Here is a 19580-nt window from a genome sequence, read left to right as displayed (position 1 = left end):
TTTAGAAGTGTTGATACAAAACTACACTTTAATTAGCAATATCTGAATGTGGCTATTTCACTAAATTTTATTTAAATGGACTATTAAAATACATAATTTTTTAGAATTTCTACAAATGTCAGCAAAGTTTAGTTTTGAATCTAATTGCATCCCTACTCCACCTGATATTTGTCTAACCTCATGGCATGGCTCATATGACCTGTCAGGGTTCAACTCTGGACTATTACTTCCTACATGACCCTCCGGACCCCTGAATGATGAATACAATGCAGCTCCCAATCCAATCTACCCATTTAATTTCTTTCATGTTCCTTCCTGTGTGTTCTATTCAGTGGTGGGTTGTCAAGGTTAGACGCCAAGAGTCCTAACTGATTCAATAGAAACAGCCATATTTCTATCCAATGGCACTTCCATTTTCACTTTGTGTTCCAGTTCCAATTCAGACCTATTTCTTCTAGCCACAAAGAACAAAATGTAATATTTGCCATTGACACAGCTCTAAAACTAGATTAAAGAAAGACATGGAGTAAAAGACTGCGCAGAGATAAAAAATTTTTTTCTATCAAGTTCAGTGTTTATTTTTTTGGGGGGAGGCATTTGTTCCTACATCAAATGTTTGTTGTGCACCTAAACACACAGTAGTTCTAGTTTCTGCAAATATAATAAACTAAGTAAATGCTGTCACATTCATACCGATTGAAAAATCTTATATAGTAGCAACAACCCCAATTCAAGAAAGTAATACCAGCTTAGGCTGGCAAATAAAAAAGAACAGAGTGAAACAGAAAAATGTGGATCATACAAGAAGAAAAATGGAAACCTTGCTAAAACATTGGTCTGCTAAGCATTTTCATTAGTTCCTTAGAGAAGAGAGAAGTGAAACTTGACAGGATCACACTGTAAATCTTTTGTAGCTTGTTATATTAGTTTTTCTTTTTCAACTCTCTAGTAAAATGTAGGTCATTCTTATTTCACAGTGAGAACACAGTCATTCTTAACAAAACCTTTTGTGGACTTCATAAATCTCTGAATTAAATAACTTTTTCATGTGTTTTTATACTTAGCTACCTGAAGTACTGGGAGTACTGACCTGACAATCTGATAGTGAAGATTTTGGTGCTCAGTGAGCCAAATCAGAAAGTAGTTCCTCACGTACACGTGGCCTTAAGGCTCATTTTATGCTGAGTGTGTTATGTGTTGAATAGGCAGAAGCGTTGAATATCCATGTGTTTTGGCTGGGTTCTTCCTAATTATCATTGTTGACAAGACATCCCTCAATCTCCCGATCCAATTCAGCTGACCTCCCTTTGATGTTTTAAAACACCTTAGAAACATACCTGTCCTAACACTGATTTCCTAATGACTACCATTTGACTTCTCCCTTTTCCCAGCTAGATGGGGACTTCCCTGAAACATTAACTATAATATTATTTCTCTATCATGAGCCTATAGCACAATCTAACCACAGTAGTTACTCAATGTAGATTTTTATAAAAGGAAGGAAAGAATGAGGGGGAAAAAAGAAACAGGTAGGTTCTGGGGCAGATATTCAATCTGGTATTGAATCCTGCTAAACCTGCAGCTCTGACTTAGGTCGATGCTGAAAAGTCACTGTGACCCTCAGCCACCAATATCTTCTACTTGCCAAAGCAGAAAAAGGATATCAACAGATTCTAGAAATCTTCCTCATATTGCATTTACTTGTTTCCTTTTTTTTAAAATACAACATTTATTGAACAGTTATTACATTCTAGATATAGGGCTCTAGATGCTGTGATACCACCATCTGCAGCATACCTCGCAATCATGCTGTAAGGTAAGTATCATTGTCCTCACTTCACCTAAGAGAGAATGAAGGCTTATAGAAGATAAAGAACTAGCCCAAGTGCACATGACTGTTAAATGTGATGGCCGAAATGTCTCACCTTGTCCTAATTTGAGAGTCCACTTAACTAACTACCAAACCTGTGATTCTATCTCGAGTCACATACACATTCCATTCAATCAGCATTTCAGTGAGCTTCTAAAGGGCTGTGGAACTTCAAACCTACATGACTTATAGGAAGATATATCATTATCACCTTTATGACTCTCTGTATGGCTGCACATGGCTCTTAAATTATTTGGCTTCAGATGAAAAAAACATACGAAATAATATCTGAGCTTTTGTGTCTGAGACTGATAAATGAGAGAAAGGCAGGGAGGAATAGAGAAAGGCAGGGGAGGAAATAGACTTTATACTTTTCTCTTTGGAAACATTTACTTAAAATGAGCTTAAAAACTCCTTTCCTATCTTTTCCTTTAGCTGCATTTATAGTAGAGGAATCAATTATTGTTGTGGATCAGTGAGTCAGCGGTTAGGGGGCCAGCAGAGGTCGGATCGTTGCAGTAGAAGACCTCCTGGCCCCTGGGAAGAGTCCACCCAAACCGTGTGAGTAGAGAACTCTCTGTCTTTCTCTTGTTCTCAGCAGGAATTCTTCTGTCCTCAACATTTTCCTGCTTTATGAGATCACAGATGTGGGGGTCAGATATTTCAAGACCCTGTGTTCTACACAAAGGTACTGCATTTTTCCTTTACTGCCAGATTCCTTTGTGGATAGACACATTTTCTCTTGTACTTTTAATGGAAATTCTGCAGGAAAATGTAATAGAATATATTTAGTCTGCCCTTGGTTGGTATTCAATATATATATATACATATATCATTTTATCATTTATAAGGATGATAAAATTGACTTAACCTTTCTGTTTTTCCCAGAAGCTACTTTGTGTATATAATATGGGTAGTTTCTCCATGGGGCGGGGGGGAAGTTTGATCAACAAAGGGATATAATTCTAAAATATGAGTTTTAGAGATCCTCTTTTATCACTCTATTTTTACATATAGCTCTTTGCAGGCAAAGCCCATGTTCAGATCTGAGTCTCTCAGTATGACTTACACAGGGGCTTTCCACATCCAGTGTTTACAGTTTAAAAAATGTAATTTGGAATGAAAATGTATTCAAATTTTAAAACGATGTGGCAACTAGAGGAAGTTATATATTTATGTGGGGGAGGGGGTGGGTGGTTTGTAAAAGAGATTGTTTTGTTTTGTAGTATGCGAAGTTTCTCCAGATAGAAATGGTTGGAGCTTCTGTAACCATCTTTAAGTTTTCTAGAAATTTATATTATTTATGTTATTTTTGTTATAAATTATAAAATAAATTATACATAATTTATAATCTTCAAATGTAGGAGGAAAAGTAATCTAAAAGGGAGGCTTTGATGTCATGAAAAGATTTCGCATTATATCAAACCCTGAGATTTTTTTTGTTTTTCCGGTAGAGAAAGAGGCAGACAATTGTGTGTAACTTGGCATTTTGGTCTGATAGCAAAACTTGGTAATAAGTTTTTCTGTTGCTGTCTGTGAAAGCTTTGATGCCTTGGGGGCTATTTTCCTCAGGGAATAGTAACACCTGATAGTAGGAAACAGAAACAGATAAAATCCTGGTTTAAAAAAAAAAAGTCTTCACACTGGAACAAGTTAACAATTAATTCAATTCAGAAAATCACATTAAAACATTAGAAGTATGACTCAACCAAGTAAGGTCTAAGAAGGTCAAAGCCATGACACAGTATCTTTTGCTAATTTGTGAATGCAAAATTCCTCAGGCACGAGGGACATTTCTACCAGTGAAAGGCTTTCTGGGCTTGCGTGTTGCATAGACTCAAATGATTAGGTTTGAGTTCCTGATTAAGTAACTCCTGTAACATGATGTTAGTGGTTGATTTAGACTCATTCCTTCTGTTTGTTTTCATTCACAACTCTGTGTGTGTGTGTGTGTACGCACATGACTGTGTGTGTGTTCTACAGATGTTCATGTTCAGAGGCATTTTTGATGTTTCATTTTCAGTTGTGATAGCTAAGTTGATATCTTGTACTGCTGACCCAGAGGCTGGCATTGCCCCAAAAGTAGAGGCAGGGGAATTCCCACAAGTGAGTGCCCCAGCCATCTTGATGTGGTGCTGATTGGGATTCCAGAGAAAGAAGTGCGAAGCCCCAGGATGATTTATCAGGGGAACTTATGCACAGAATGCTGCTGAATGTCCTCGTGGTGGATGACAGTGAGAGGATGGGAATGTTCTACCGTGGTATGCCCTCTATGAGCAGGTATGGAGTATATCTGAAGGCTTAAGGAATTTGGCTCAGGGTTGGGGCCAGTTTCTTTCAGTGTTTTGGGCAACAATCTGGATACCTTTATGAGTGCGCCTGGGAATGTTCAAGGCCCTGGTTTGAGTTCAAGCCTACTGGGAAACACCTGCAGCTGGCTGGGCACTTGGCGATTTTTTTAGTCATGATGTAGAAAGAAAGCCAGGGGGAGCTAGGGGACCCTACAGATATGACCAGGATGACTGCTTTAGTGGAATTTTGTGTTCTCAGGATAATATAAAAACTCAACTCACAACCAAGGAACCTTGAAATGACCTGGGGAAACATGTGTCTTTAAAAAATTGTATCAAAGGAAGAAAACTCCAAATTCTAATTCAGAGGCTTTCTATGTTGAAGTATAGACTTTTATGTCCACATATCTCCTAAGAAGATTATATGATGGTTTAACTATTTGAGAATGACGATATTTTTTCTTAAGAGAAGAACGATGATACTATACCACCTTGTGAAGCTTAAAAGCAAAACAGAATATATATTCTCCTAACCATTTGTAGTTAGAGATTGGTTTTCTCAAATAATTATTTAAAAATTATGACTATTTGTAATAGAATTTCTATTTTCATATGAGGAATAAATACTTGTTCCTCAAGTTCTTAGTTGAAATATGAAAGTATAAATGGCAAATTATATATTTTTTATGAAAGAAAATTCTGAGAAGTCAGGTGAAGTTACCCAAACAAATTAGAACAAAAAAGTTAGTGTAGGGCTGGGAACAAAATTAAAGTCTTGAATTAGCCCTACTGGGGATGGATTGAAATGTTTTTGCTGTTTTCTGTGCTAGCCTGTAGGGTCTGCATATAGCAGTCCTACAAAATGGGCTGTGTAATGGAGATGGGAGTGAATAATTCAATCCCATCAAAAATGACAGTCCTTTCTTTAGCATCTGCCGTTAACTTTGCACCATGGTAAATGTTGGAAAGGCAACAGAAGGGAGAATGAAGCTTTGTATTTGCCTTTATGTAGTGCATAATTTAGGCGATGAGAGAAAGGAACTGATATATATTAGGTAATATGCAGTAGACTGAGGATGTCTGTATTCTTATTCCTAGAACCTGTAAATATGTTATGTTGCATGTAAAAAAGACTTTGCAGATGTGATTAAACTACGGGTCTTCATTTGGGAAGTTTATCCTGGAATATTGAGGAGAGCTCAAATGTGACCACAGGCTCCTTATCAATGAAAGAGGGAGACAGGAAAGTCAGAGGAGATGTGACTGTGGAAGTAAGGTTTGCAGTAATGTGGGACTGTGAGCCAAGGAACATGGGCAGCCTCAGGATGATGGAAAAGGAAGGGAAATAGATTCTTCCCTAGAGCTTCCAGAATAAGCATAGGCCTGCCAGCCCATTTAAACTTCTTACCTTCTAAGATAGTAAGTTTGTGTTATTTTGAGCTACTACTACATGTGAGGTTACAGCTGTTAATTGTTATAGCACCAATAGTTAATTAATCACTATTATATATCAACTATATTTCCCATTAATACTATGAAAAGGTATCCCTTTGAAGAAACTCAAACTACTCAGAAGTAAAAATTTCTGAAAGCCATGCATTTACTAGACAGCAAAGCAAAAATTTAAACTCTAGAAACAAATTCTGAACTATACCAAAATGGAGGTATTTTGAATTAAGGATAAATAATAATCAAGGATATAATTATTTGCTAAATTACATCACAAAGGCAAAGAAGTTAAAGGAAAATGACATTGGGTTGGAGAATATATCTGAATGTTCCATAAAAGAGAATGCTTTTGGTTAATTCTAGAGGGGTGGCAAAACTTCACTAGGCAGAGGGAGCAAATATGCAGAAGTAAGTATGGCCAACAAGTGAGTGGGCAGGAGGTTGATTAACTGGATAATTAAATGTAAATTATATCTTGGGGAATAATAGGTAGATCATAGGTAGGGAGGGTGATTTCAGTTCATAAAAAATGTCACATCCCGATTCCAAAGTTTTTATTTGATTTAGAAGACAAAAGTAATTAATGGATCTGAGTTGTTCATGAAAATTTTCTGTTGTAATCATTTCTAATCATTTCAACTTAAAAAAGGCTTACAACTTTTAAGTCATAATATTGAAGATTGGTCTTCTAGCAGCTTATAAGAAAGACTGAAATCTGTACAACTGAGGGCTATTGAAGTAATCCAGCCATGATATGTCGAGGGCCTGAGTAAGGGTGGAGTAGGTGGGAATTTAGGCTCTCTAAATATTTATGAATATCATGTTGAAGAACAAAAATAAATCACAGATGAATTGATAGTTTTGAGTCCCATTTCCCAAGCAAATAGTTGGATCAATGAAAAGGTTATGGAGATGAATTTGGGGAAAGAGTCAGGAAAAATTTAATGAGTTGGATTTTGAAAATTTTTTTTGATGTTGACAAAACATGTAAGGGAAAATTTTCACTAGTCATCTTAAAAAAATAAGTTTTGGGAATCAGGCCAAAGGATACAAATGGAGGTATGGTTTGAAAGGTCATAGGCTACCCTGAACTGACATTTCTAGGACAAGACTGTAAAGAAACAAGGAAATAAAACTGCATTGAGTATTGGAGAACGGTAGAATTTAGGTGTAGGACAAAAAAATGGAGTGATACACAGAGGAGCTGATTGAGATGAAGAGGAAGAATCAGGTTTTGTGAAGGGTAGACGCCAAGGTATGGGGGATTTCAAAAATGATGGGTAAAGTCAAATACAGCAAAAACTTCACAGCAAATCAGCCTGAAAAGTGCCACTGGATTCTGGGATTCTACAACAGGAGAGTTGTTGGTGAACCTTGAAAAGGAAATATAATTAGGTTGGAAACAGTACACTAGATTAAGGAGCATAGGAGGGATTTGAGAAAATTACCATAATTTACTCAATTTGCAAGTAAAAAGAAGAGTAGTAGAGAAGGCACTAGAGTTAATTTCCAATAACTTCTTTCTCTCACCTTCCCTCTCTTTGTGTGTATGTGTGTTTATAGATACATAAACAAATATGTATTTGTGCAGATATTGATATGTTTGCAGGTGTTTGTGTATATGTGTATATATACATAAATATAGACACACATACTTCAAAGAGCAGTTAGGAGCTGCAGGAGAAGCTGGAGGGAAGAAGTAAATAGAAATGAGGTTTAATGGCAATATAAGCAACAAAAATGCCTTTATAGTATGAGTATACCTTGAACACAGTCCTAAGGAATTTCCAAGACCTAGAAGAAAATCTGTTATTTTTATCTCTTTTCTTTACTACATTTTCCAAGGATAAGGACTTAGTATTACAAGTCTTGGGGCCTTCTGTTCCCTACACATTTAATGCTCATTAAAAATTTGTGGTCTATATGAATAAGTGAATTATGTTTATTTCAAGTATTGCTTCAAAGAAATACAAAAATACATTCTCTGGTAAGGGAAAATAACCTTAACTTGTACTCACACCATTTTAAATAGTTTTGAAACCCAGAGGATTTATAATAACAGAATGTAGACCACTTATTGAGAAGTTGCAGAGCCATTTTAATCTAATACAAAGGGCCACTAGTGGGCCAGGAGTTCTCTGGCAAAAATATTTGTGTTTATATTTCTTACCAAGACAATATACATGGACTCCCCTAGTTTCTCTTCCTTTCTCTTTGCCAATGTAAATTAACTCAACATTGCTTAAAATCATGTGTGCTATTCTCTAAAAAGGAAAGGAAAAGGAGTTGGGGGTGAGTTGAGTTGCATTTGTCAGATGCCTATTTGTGCTAGTATTTTAAAAGATAGGCTATATAATCTTCACAACTCTTTGAGGCAAGTGCCTTTTTATTGTTGTAAAATACATATAACATTTACTATTTTAACTATTTCAAGTGTATAATTCAGTTGCATTAATCATCACTCTCCATTTCCAGAACTTTTTCATCATCCAAAATAGAAACTCTTTATCCATTAACCAACTCACCATTCCCACTTCTGCCTTCCCTCAGCCCCTGGTTACCTCTATCTTATTTTCTGTCTCTATAAATTTATCTACTCTAGTTAGCTCATATAAGTGGAATGGTACAGCATTTGTCCCTTTTTGTCTTGTTTTATTTGGCATAAAATTTTAAAGTTTCACTCATGTTATAGCATGCATCAAAATTTCATTCCTTTTTATGACTTAGCAATATTCCATTGTATGTATATACCAATATTTATTCATCTGTTGATGGATATTTGGACTGTTGTCACCTTTTGGCTATGGTAAATAATGCTGCTATGAACACTAGCATACAAGTATTTGTTTAAATTCCTGCTTTCAATTCTTTTGGTTATATAACCAGAAGTAGAATTGTTGGAGGCAGGTGTATTTGTCTCCATTTTTTCCTCTTTAAAAAAAAATGAAAAATATTAATGTTCCCAAAGCCACTGTATTAGTGTGTTCTCACAATGCTACTTATACAAAGAAATACCTGAATCTGGGTAATTTACAAAGAAAAGAGGTTTAATTGGCTCATGGTTTTGCAGGCTATACAGGAAGCAGGGATAGCTGAAGCCTCAGGAAACTTACATTCATGGCAGAAGGTGAAGGGAAAGCAGGCATGTCTTACATGGCCAAACCATGAGGAAGAGAGTGAATCAGGAGGTGCTACACACTTTTAAGCAACCAGATCTTGTGAGAACTCACTATCATGAGAACAGCAAGGGGAAAATCCGCCCCCATGATCAATCACCTCCTCCAATATTGGGAATTACAATTAACCATGAGATTTGGGCAGGGACACAAACCTAAACCATATTAACCACATTACAAGTAGCAAGGCTGGGATTCCAACCCAGCCAGATATGTCTGATTCTAAAACCTATGTGCTCTTTTTTTCTAATATCATGTTGACTTATGAGTTTTGATATATTTTTACTCTGTTATTATGAAAAGCTTTTGCTTTTCTATAAGACACGTTTACTGTTCAAATGGCCCAGAATGCATTGACATGACAAAAAATGATTTTGCTAAAATTGTAGTTATTGCCTTGTTGTTTTTATTGTGTGTTCATATTACCAAAGTTGAAAGAAATAGAAAAAATGGAGAGCAACATTTCAGGCATTTAATTCTCTTAAGATTTACATAAATAGAAATTTACACTAGACTTATTACCAACCCATTCATAGTACTTCCCGATGGAAATTGCTTGACAATACCATTTATGTACACATATAAATAATTAAATCAGATTAACTTTAAATCCTATAATTTACATTTGCTTAGTGTTAATCACTGAATTTTTTATACGCAAGAAGAAACAGGCAAACCAAAACAAATGCTGGCAAATAAAGCAAAAGAAAACAAATAAACAATAATTGCCCAAGAGACCAGTCAGACACCAAAGTATATTGTTACATACGACAGCACCTGCTTTCATGAGATGCATTTTTTTTCAAATACTCCTACAACCTTCCAGCAGTGACAGTGAGATGATGGGTGTCATACTTGTACAGTACATGTGCTCACTCTTAGAGCAGAAAATAACATTCACTCCTACCCTTCTGAATTACGAGGAGTCAACCTTGGAAAATCCTCCCATAAAAGTAAACTTTCCATCTGCTCATCATGAAATGCAGTGCTGCTGGAGGGCTTCTTTATCTCTACAAATTATTAGAAAAACGTATGCTTATTTTATGAACAATAACCTCAGTGGAATATATATATATTTAAAATACATATTAGATGAGCTTAATTCAGACAAATCTGACTGATGTGTATATAAAAGAAAGTTGGGTTTTGATTGCAAAATTAGAATCCCAATATATATTACTCATTTTAAAAATAATTCTGACCAACCTTTACAATGGTTGTGAATTTTATTTCTTCCATTGTTTCCCAAGAGACATAGGAAATTTCAGTATCTTTGGCAATGTATCATATCACATTTATAGCTCAATAATTGATAAGGCTTATGGGAGATCTATCTCTAGCTGCAGTAACTCTATTGCGTATAAAAGTTGCTACTGCTCAATTTGAGAACTTACAGGGACAATTGTCAATAGTTTCACAAATTGTCAGTAGCTTCACATTTTCTGTCTAACTTGATTTCAAGGCTTCTTGTTCTTTATGGATTGTTCAGTAATAAGGCATTTTACTTGAGTGTATGTGCCCAAAATTCTGAGAACTCTCATTTCTCATTCTATCTGTGGAAACAAAGATAAAAACAAACCTGGTTTTTGTCCATTTATTATATTGTGTTCAGAGATAGTACCAGTTGATTCTATTTTACTTAGTCATTTCTAATCTCCTGGTGATGAAATTGTCCGGAATACTTAAGTACACTTACATAAAAAATACATTTCATCTCTTTTTCCATGGGATGTGTTAAGGATCTTCACATTAAAAATGTAATGTATTCCCATGTTTACTTAATTTAACTTTCTCACAATAGTGGTTTGCATCTTACATATTTTATATATCTCAGTGTCTGTAACTCTTTTTAAAATGGATTTTAGCTCCTAAAACTCCTTATATGTATAGCAAGTGGGTTTTTACTTATGATTACTGCCTTTAAATATTTATCACAGAATAGGAGTTATATATAACATTGTATTAGACACCAATTCTGTAATACTTGCCTCCCAATTAAATATACTCACTGAAAGTCAGTATGACCAACTAGTGTCTGTTCTATGAGTTCTTTAAAGGAATTTAAACATGACTAGGAGAGCCAAGTATGATATTTTAGATAATTATCATCACAGCAACTAACAATAGCCTCAGGACTGATACTTTTAAAAATTTAAGGGTAAAACCTGTCATGTTTAAGTAATATACCAGATACGAGAGAAAAATACTTTCCTAGAACAGAGTCTATCTACAAAATAGTTCAGGGACACTGAGCACTGAGATTGGAGGAAGGTGATTTTGAGTGTCACTCTCTGTAGAATCTTGCCTGTTTTGCCTTTGGCCTATTTCCTCAGGAAACATGCTGATTTCCATGCCAGGAAAGGTAGCTGTTGAAAATGACAAGAAGAAGACAATTAACTAATTAACAACATCAAGGACATCATAAGAACTCGAAAGAATGAGACTTTCCTGTTTGTGATCCTATGAGTCATAACAATGCTGGCAATTCTTTTCTTCTTTATGGAGAGAATTGATTGCTGTGGGAATGGGGTTGGAACATCAGCAACTGCAGAAGCCCTGGGATTAGTGCAGGGGCCATAGGAAAGTGATTCTTCGAGGGAACAGCAAGCTCCAACACCTTGAAAGAGGTCAGCTGGTGCCACAGGGGAGAACACAGAGGCAGCCAACATCTTCTGAAGGTCGAATGGAAAGAGTGGAAACTTTATCTTCAAAAGCCCACTTTAATTAGTCATCCTGGACCCTATCAGGGGGAAATCTTGGTCTTGGAAGGATTTGGGTACCAAAAATTATGTTGGAGACAATAAAGCAGAAACTTTTATACCTTCTCTTGTGATATCCAGGTTATAGTTTTATAATACAAGTATTCATATCACTATCCTTATATCTATCTCTTATACCCCCTTTTCTGTTTGAAATGCATTATTCATTTTAATTCGATAGTTAAAACTTTACTTCACTTTTGATAGTTGATGGGTTGCCATTTGGTAGGTGGAATGCATTGATTTCTTTAGTGTCTCTCCAAGTTTTTAAAAAATTTACCAGGGTTGTTCTGGAACAAAACATGTGAGCAATATTTGTTCTGTCGTTCTCTCTGATGCCCAGTGGACTACCTTGTGTATATTACTTATTTTATGATTTGACTTGAAGGCTCCTATGTGAATACTACTTAGATATTGGTATTTTCATTGTGTTCTTTATTCTTGGTTGTTAAATTATGTCTTCCAAAGCTGAATTATTTCAGAGAATGATCTCACTTTTAAAAAATGTCTTTCTTTTTTTAACTGCATTAAATAACAAGTATGTTACGGATTTCTAGCAAATACTTGTTACTATTATCATTATCTTTATTAGTACTTGTATCCACTGCTTCAGCCCACTTTATAGTCATAGATTAATATAGTTGATAATTGTAAGTGCTTCCCTTCCCTAGATTCACCAGATAGTAAACTTTGTATATGGCGCTGTAACTTCCCTTACCCCACCCAAGTTTCAAAATCTTGGGTTTAAAATCTGTGATTTCTAGGATTTAGGTTTCACAGATACTATGATAAAAACTTTTTTCAGGAGGTCATCTAGAAGGGAAATGACTGGTGATTGATTTCTACAGCTCTCATGCAACTAGCTGAAAAGTGGCATTTCAAAACATGAGTTTGAATCCACAAAGGGAAAATACCAGAGAGGAAAATTGACTGACTGGTTTCAGGTCTCAGCATTCCAAATCTTACTCCTCTTGTCTTAGGTGGTTCAGTCTGTCTAACGAAACAAATATGACAAATATCATAGAGTGGGTGGCATAAACAGCAAATTTATTTTCTCACCATTCTGGAAGCTAGATGTCCCAAGATCAAGATGCCAGCATGGTCAATTACTGCTGAGGGCTCTCTTCCTGGCCTGTAGACAGCTACCTTCTTGCTGTGTTCTCACATGGAGGCTGGGGATGGAGAGAGGGAGAGGGAGCGAACAAGCTCCCTTGTGTCTATTTCTACAAAGACACTAATAGTCATCATTAGGGGGAAGCCTAATGATTTTCCAAAGGCCTCATCTCCAAAACCATCATGTTGGAGTTAAGGCTTCACCATATAAATTTTGGGAAGATACAATTCAGTCCATAGCACCTTTCTATAGTATCGAATGGCTCAAAACAATAATTTTTCACTAAAGGGTGTAGTAGGAGCTGAGGACTATGCTGGGTGCTATGGGAGCCACAAAGAAGGAAGATGATATAGATAAGAACTTGATTTGATTTTAGTAAGTTTTCATATCTCTTAGTAAGAAAACATAGATGTAGACACATAATTCTCTTTCTAACATTTTTTAAATGGCAGAATGATTTTGAGGTTCTTCATTGGGAAGGAAAAGTTTAAGATGCACAAGAAGAGTTGGTAGGAAAGTTGAGTAGTTCATCCTTTAAGACACGTCCTTTAAGATCGTGCCTAGATGTTCTTTAAGAACAGCCTAGAGAGGCCTATTTTTCCTTTTTCCCTGCGGTTCTTAAGGGGTTTATGTAGTTGTGTAAACTTGAGTTTGAATGTCAGTAGCTTGAAATTGTATGTTCTTTTTAAGTTCAAATGGGACCATCATTTTATGTGTAACAACATAAAATTAAATAAGGAATTAAAGTAATCAGAAAGGAAGGGAAATATTAGTCATTTCATGCCTATAATGTGGAAGGCATTTTATATACTATAGCTTATTTAATTCTCATAACCACAGTTACAAAATAGCTATTTTTATCCATATTTTATACAAGAAGGAAGACAATAAAGCTTAGGGAGATTAAATGATCTTGTTTTAAAAGCACTTATTCTGCTAATAAGTGGTAGAAATAGAATTTTAGTCAGACCATTTTGACTCTGAAGCTCATAATCTTTTTTACCATTTCAAACTGTTTCCCTGAAATAACTACAATGAGCTTGTGTTCAGTAACTGAATATCTATTCAATTTTGTGTGTTTTATTCTCAAACTCCTCTGCATATTAATAGCATTTGATTTGCTTCTATATTTCCTCATATTCTCTAATAATCAACATTAGATATTTAAGCAGGTTGAAAAGGATAAAAGCTCATTCCTTCATTGTTCTACCAATTGATCCAAAGCAATTTGATTGAAAGGAAAGAGAGTGGTGTTTGCCCTAATATATTACTTGAAGAGTTATATTTTACAAGAAATATGATAAGTATTATATGAAGATAAGAGCTTATGGCCAAATAAATTTCAGGAATCCTGGTTTAAGTACAAACAGATTTGTACCTTGGATAATTTCCTATATCGTTAAAATGCTAATGTGCAGTGTATTTCCAAGAAAGTAAAATGAACTTCAGTGTTTCAGAAAATTATTTGCCCACAAAACTCTATTATTACTGAATAACTATTAGCATCTTATGGAAAATAGAATACTCAAGTATAGCTTGAAGGAATGGCTTCTGGCAATGAACCACACCTGTTTCATTTGAGTGGTTATTCCAAGATCACTATGAAAGTACATTTATCTTGTGAGTTAAAACTTAGAAGCCCAGAATACATATGTGGGTGAGCTAGTTCTTTCATTGCAATTGGTAAAGCAGTTTGGAGAAGATGGTAAACAAACCACACAAATAGGTGCACAAAATTCCATTTGTCTGTGTAGTTCAGAGCAAGGTGAATTTAAGATTTAATTGCGCTGATGGAGCGTGAGTGTGGGCAGACTGGGGGTGTGGGTGGGTGGTATTCATTTTAGGCTACCATTATAAAAGTAGAACTCGCTTGGTTTTACTATTAGCACAATATGTGCCTTCATAAACAGGGCACAATCTGGAACCTTATTCCTGTATTAAATATACTTTTTCTACAGCTCATTTTTAGAATTTTGAGCTTAGCTTCCGCATGCTGTTATAGAGAAGGTTTAATGTGTGCCTACAGAAGGCAGTTCTCTTGGAGTCCAGGGGATTATGGGGAAGTAATACATGAACTGGAATTGTTGGGAAGAGAAAAACTGACGGCCACAGATCACTCTCTCAAGCTCCCAGCCATCTGGAGGATGCCATATGGGGGAGGGAAGAGTTCAGAGAGGACCAGGACTTAAGTCATCAGAATATAGTTCAGTTTAGTCTCCATTGGACTAGATCTGATCATAAAAAGCTGACTGCAGTTGTCTTCATTCTGCCTGTTGAAATCATACAAGACAAGGTTAAAAAAAAATGGGTGCACCTTTTACTAGCTGTGTGTTTGTTTTTAAATGATTCAGTTTTCCCAAACCTTATATGAATCATCAGTAACATGAAGATAATGCTTGTTTAATGGACTGATTGTTATTATTAAAGGGAATAATGTATGTAAATCACCTACATTGTGTTTGCCTTGCTCATAGTTGATAAATAATGAGAGCTGCTTTCCTTTTTAATTGAGGTTTTTGGATGAGGTTGGAGAAAAAGAATTTGAAGAGTGGGACAAGAAGGAGCCTGGTAGAGGGAACATATGCTGGTGCTTTTCTATATTTGATACTGTTTTTATGTTTAGAAGACAAATCAGTTTTACATTCCAGGCAAGAGATGGAAAATGCATTTAATTTTTGGTGACCTTTCTCTAGTTCTCCTTCTCTTTTTTCCTCTCTGAAGCCTTTTATAATGATGAATACTTTATTTTTCTTGAATTTCTTCCTTTGGCTCCCACAAAGCTCTCCCATCTTAGTTCTGCTTCATTATGTGACTGCACCACTTCCTCCAGTGTTTGAAAAATTTGCGTTCTGGTTATCCATCGCTGCATAACAAACCACCTCCAAACTTCTTGGCTTAAAACAATGACAATCATTTTATTTTTATCCCTCATGGTTCTGGAGGTTGATTGGCTCAGCCTGGTTTTTCTTACTTAGGTTCTCTTAAGCAGCAATCAGGAATGCTGGGCTAGAATCATCTGAAGGCTTATTCACTCATGTCTGGCTCCTGGGAAAGAGGGAGGAGATGTGAATAGATAGAAACTGCAGAAATTGGAGCATCTTTCTCTGATTGTATAGTGTCTCTTTTCACATTTTCACAGTTTTTTTAGTACAGCAACTTTAAGGTAGCCATGCTTTTTGCATGGTGGCTCAAGACTTCAAAAGTGCAAGAGGACAGAGAGAGAACCAACGTTTTATTACCTAACCTCAGAAGTCATGAATTATCACTTCTGAAACATTTTATTCATCAAGACAATCACAAAAGCCTGCTCAGGTTCAAGGGGAAGAGAAATAGACTCCACACTTGCTGGGAATCAGACAAGATTCTTTAAGAGCATGTGGAACAAGAAATATTTCTGTGGCCACCTTGGGAAAATAAAACTTAACCACAATCTGCCCTCTGGTTTCTTCATGCGAAACAGATTCACTCTGTGTCCTGGTCCCCTAAAACACACCCCATCCTGCTCACTTACCAAAGAAAGTCTCATTCCATTTGACATTGGGCTCACGCTGAAAGACGAGGATCTTGGCATATAAGTAAGGTTCAGTGTGGTTAAGGCTCTGTAGTGTGGTTCCTTGTGTACACAAGGAATCTCTTCTTGTTCTAAGACCTTTACATGGAAGTGACATGCTGTCTGGCTGTCTCTCACACCCAGCATATAATAGGGGGACAGGTAAAATCACAGTAGACGTTCCTGTTTTAAAAAGGGGAAATTGAGGTATAGCAGTCATTGGTTCATAGTAATTCTGAAAAAGTACCTGGGTATATGTTGCCAATTCCTTGATTAAAGTTCAGTTGTACTGGGAATGACTTTTTCATAGCCCTTGGCTTTACCTTTTCTATAAAATGTAGTCTGTGTGTGAGGCTTAATAGTTTTGTCTGCCTGCTTTCTGCTTGTAGAAGTTCAAGAGTCCAAAGTCCTCTTTAATATTGTACTGTTTCCGTGCCTTTCAGTCTAAGCTGATCTCATAGCTTTGAAAACTTCGTGTTTTTAAAAAAGTGTATCAATTTTATAATCTACTCCATTATATAAAAGCCGCAACCAAAGATCTCCTCAGTGTAATTCTTGTGCTACTTTGGACTTCCTGTGTGACTATTGTGGGACAATGTGCTTCAGATTCTTAGAAGCCCAATGTGTAATAGAAAGGATCTATGAGACATGCCTTACTATTCTTAGTAAATCTTTTGTCAGTTTGAGATAACACCTTAAATTTTTCTTGACAAAAGTTTTTACAGTCATATTCTTGGTTTTATCTTTAGATCATGTTTTCTTGATTGTATGCTAGACTTTTTCTCTGTCCTAAATTCATTTCTTAATTTTAGCATTATTTTACCTCCAGAGAGGCTCAGAATGAAAATGTTTTCTTTATCTAGCAAGTCCTTGCTCCTTTATATTTAACAATTCTTTCTTTAGGTTGTCTCTCTTCTCTTGCACTTTACTATATAGGCAGCTAGAACAAGGCAGGCAGCAACTTCAATGCTCTGTTTGGAGATCTACTTACTTAGATTATTTAGTTAGGTTAGTTTCCTAGTTTCCGTATCATAGCTGGCAATGATGGGCTAAACTTTCCAATATGCTTTCAGGTTAGCCACACATCCTACTTGGCAGCTCAGGGAGTCAAAGGTACACACATGTTTCAAGGTAAGATCTATTCTTAGAAGTCATGCAGACTTACTTTTTATTTTTATTTATTTTTATTTTTTGAGATGGAGTCTTGCTCTGTCACCCACTCTGGAGTGCAGTGGCATGATCTTGGCTCACTGAAACCTCAGTCTCCCGGGTTAAGTGATTCTCCTGCCTCAGCATCCCCGAGTGGCTGGGATCACAGGTCCCCTCTACCATGCCTGGCTAATTATTTTGTATTTTTAGTAGAGACGGGGTTTCACCAAATTGGCCAGGCTGTTCTCATACTCCTGACCTCAAGTGATCCACCTGCCTCGGCCTCACAAACTATTGGAATTACAGGCGTGAGCCACCACGCCCAACCTCAACCTTATGTATTTTATTTCTCTAGGTAATCAAAAAGCCCACTCAGGTTAAAGAGGAAGAGAAATAGCCTCTACTCCATGATAGGGGTAGGGGGGAAGTGGCAAGGATCTAGAAAAACACGTTGGAGTAACATGTTTTTATGACCATTTCTGCAAAATGTAATCTAACACACCCTGAATATAAGTGTTACCAAATGTTCTGTGGTGTGTTTTTTTTTTTCCCTGTTCCACTTTTTTTTTCCATAATTGTTCCTTGGCGATTTTGTTTGTACTCATGTCTTTAATATACTATGTATATGACTCTCCAGAATCATCAACCTCATCATAATCAGCCTCATTGTCAAATGGCTAACATATTTTGAAAACCAACACCGATCCAAACACTGTACTAAGGGTTTTGGATGAGCTGTCTTTATGTAGTTCCTACCACAAACCTATGACATTTTTTTTCTGTTTTATAGAGGAAGGTTAGAGGGTGAAGTAAGTTAAATGCAACCAAATGGTTATTATATAGTGCCTTTTTTTTTTTTTTTTTTTTTTTTTTTTTAATCTGTGATCTTTTACCTGTAAAGTCCACACCCTTAACCATTAGTTGAAGTTGTCTCCTAGAGGTTTATATCTCTGGCTCTGACTTTTTCTACAAGGAAAAGTGCTTGCTGGATAATGCCACCTTTTTGAATCTTTATAGACAGGAAAGTGGGGAAGAGAGGAGGGCTACAGACCTGCCTGGTATGTGTCCTGTGAGCCGAGACTGGAGAAGGAAAGATCCCTCTCCTAGAACCATAGAATTCAAAGACAAGGCACTGTTGGAATCTGGTTATTGAGCAGAGCAAACCAGAGAAGCAGGCTCTTATGTCTTATGAGACAAAGAGTTTCTGGGACATGTTACCAGGGAGGACTGGAATCAAGCATTTGCTTAGGAGATTGTTGAGCTGGCAAGGTGGGAGAGAAGTTGGGCAAAACATTGCCTGTTGGTAATAAGTAGCCAAAGCTCAACTTAAATGCCTACTCATGGAGTAGATGTCATCGTATTTCTCATTATTCCATTAATGTCATGAACACACTATCTTCTCCATATAAGAGATTCCAAAACTGTTACCAAAATGAAGTACCTTAAAAGTAATTTATGTGGGCCGGACATGGCGGCTCACACCTGTAATCCCAGAACTTTGGGAGGCCAAGTCGGGTGGATCACAAGGTCAAGAGATCAAGACCATCCTGGACAACATGGTGAAACCCCGTCTCTACTAACAATACAAAAATTAGTGGGGCGTGCTGGTGCACACCTGTAGTCCCAGATACTCAGGAGGCTGAGGCAGGAGAATTGCTTGAACCTGGGAGGCAGAAGTTGCAGTGAGCTCTGCCTGATGACAGAGCAATACTCCATCTCAAAAAGAAAAGGTAATTTATGTGAAAACAATTTAGATGCCTTAGTTGACCAACACTTCAGTGTGAATCTATAGTGCCCTCCTGTAACTTTGTTTTTTTAAAAATGCTGAGATGAAAATAGGTTGCCATAGAAAAGCCTGCAGCAAGGGAAGTGAGAGGTCCATGCTGTTCTGAGTATCTACAACCACTGCTAGAGTAGGTACAGTGTTCTGATCAGGGCAGTCTCTTCAAGGTTCAGATCTCCTCTCCTTGGCTCTTGAATAGCTTGGCTGGGGAAGCCATTCAAAACTGGGTCAAGTTAACTACAGATGAAGGAAGTAAAGCAGTTTATCTGGCAGAAACCAGGATATGTGTATTTGTTTTCTTCAGCTGCTGTATCAATTTATCACATCTTAGTGGCTTGAAACAATGTGAATATATTAAGTTATAGAGTTCAGAAGTGCAACATGTGTCTTACTGGGTGAAAATCCAGGTGTTGGCATGGCTGCATTCCTTTCCAGATGC

The 19580-nt window shown here is 36.6% G+C and overlaps 1 long non-coding RNA gene across 1 annotated transcript in view; it reads right to left on the bottom strand.

The window, feature by feature from the left end:
* Nucleotides 1–11090: 11090 nt before the first annotated feature.
* The window catches only part of LOC115893675, a 61442-nt gene continuing 52952 nt past the window's right edge, over nucleotides 11091–19580 (bottom strand). The window contains exon 3 of the long non-coding RNA XR_004053740.1: nucleotides 11091–11152. This is a non-coding gene — a long non-coding RNA (uncharacterized LOC115893675). The remainder of the gene's footprint in view (nucleotides 11153–19580) is intronic.

The sequence above is a fragment of the Rhinopithecus roxellana genome, chromosome 15, assembly GCF_007565055.1.
Source record: "Rhinopithecus roxellana isolate Shanxi Qingling chromosome 15, ASM756505v1, whole genome shotgun sequence".
In the NCBI taxonomy this organism is placed as follows: domain Eukaryota; kingdom Metazoa; phylum Chordata; class Mammalia; order Primates; family Cercopithecidae; genus Rhinopithecus; species Rhinopithecus roxellana.
Note: the sequence above shows the minus strand (reverse complement) of the source record. Positions and strands in the feature narration are given on the sequence as shown.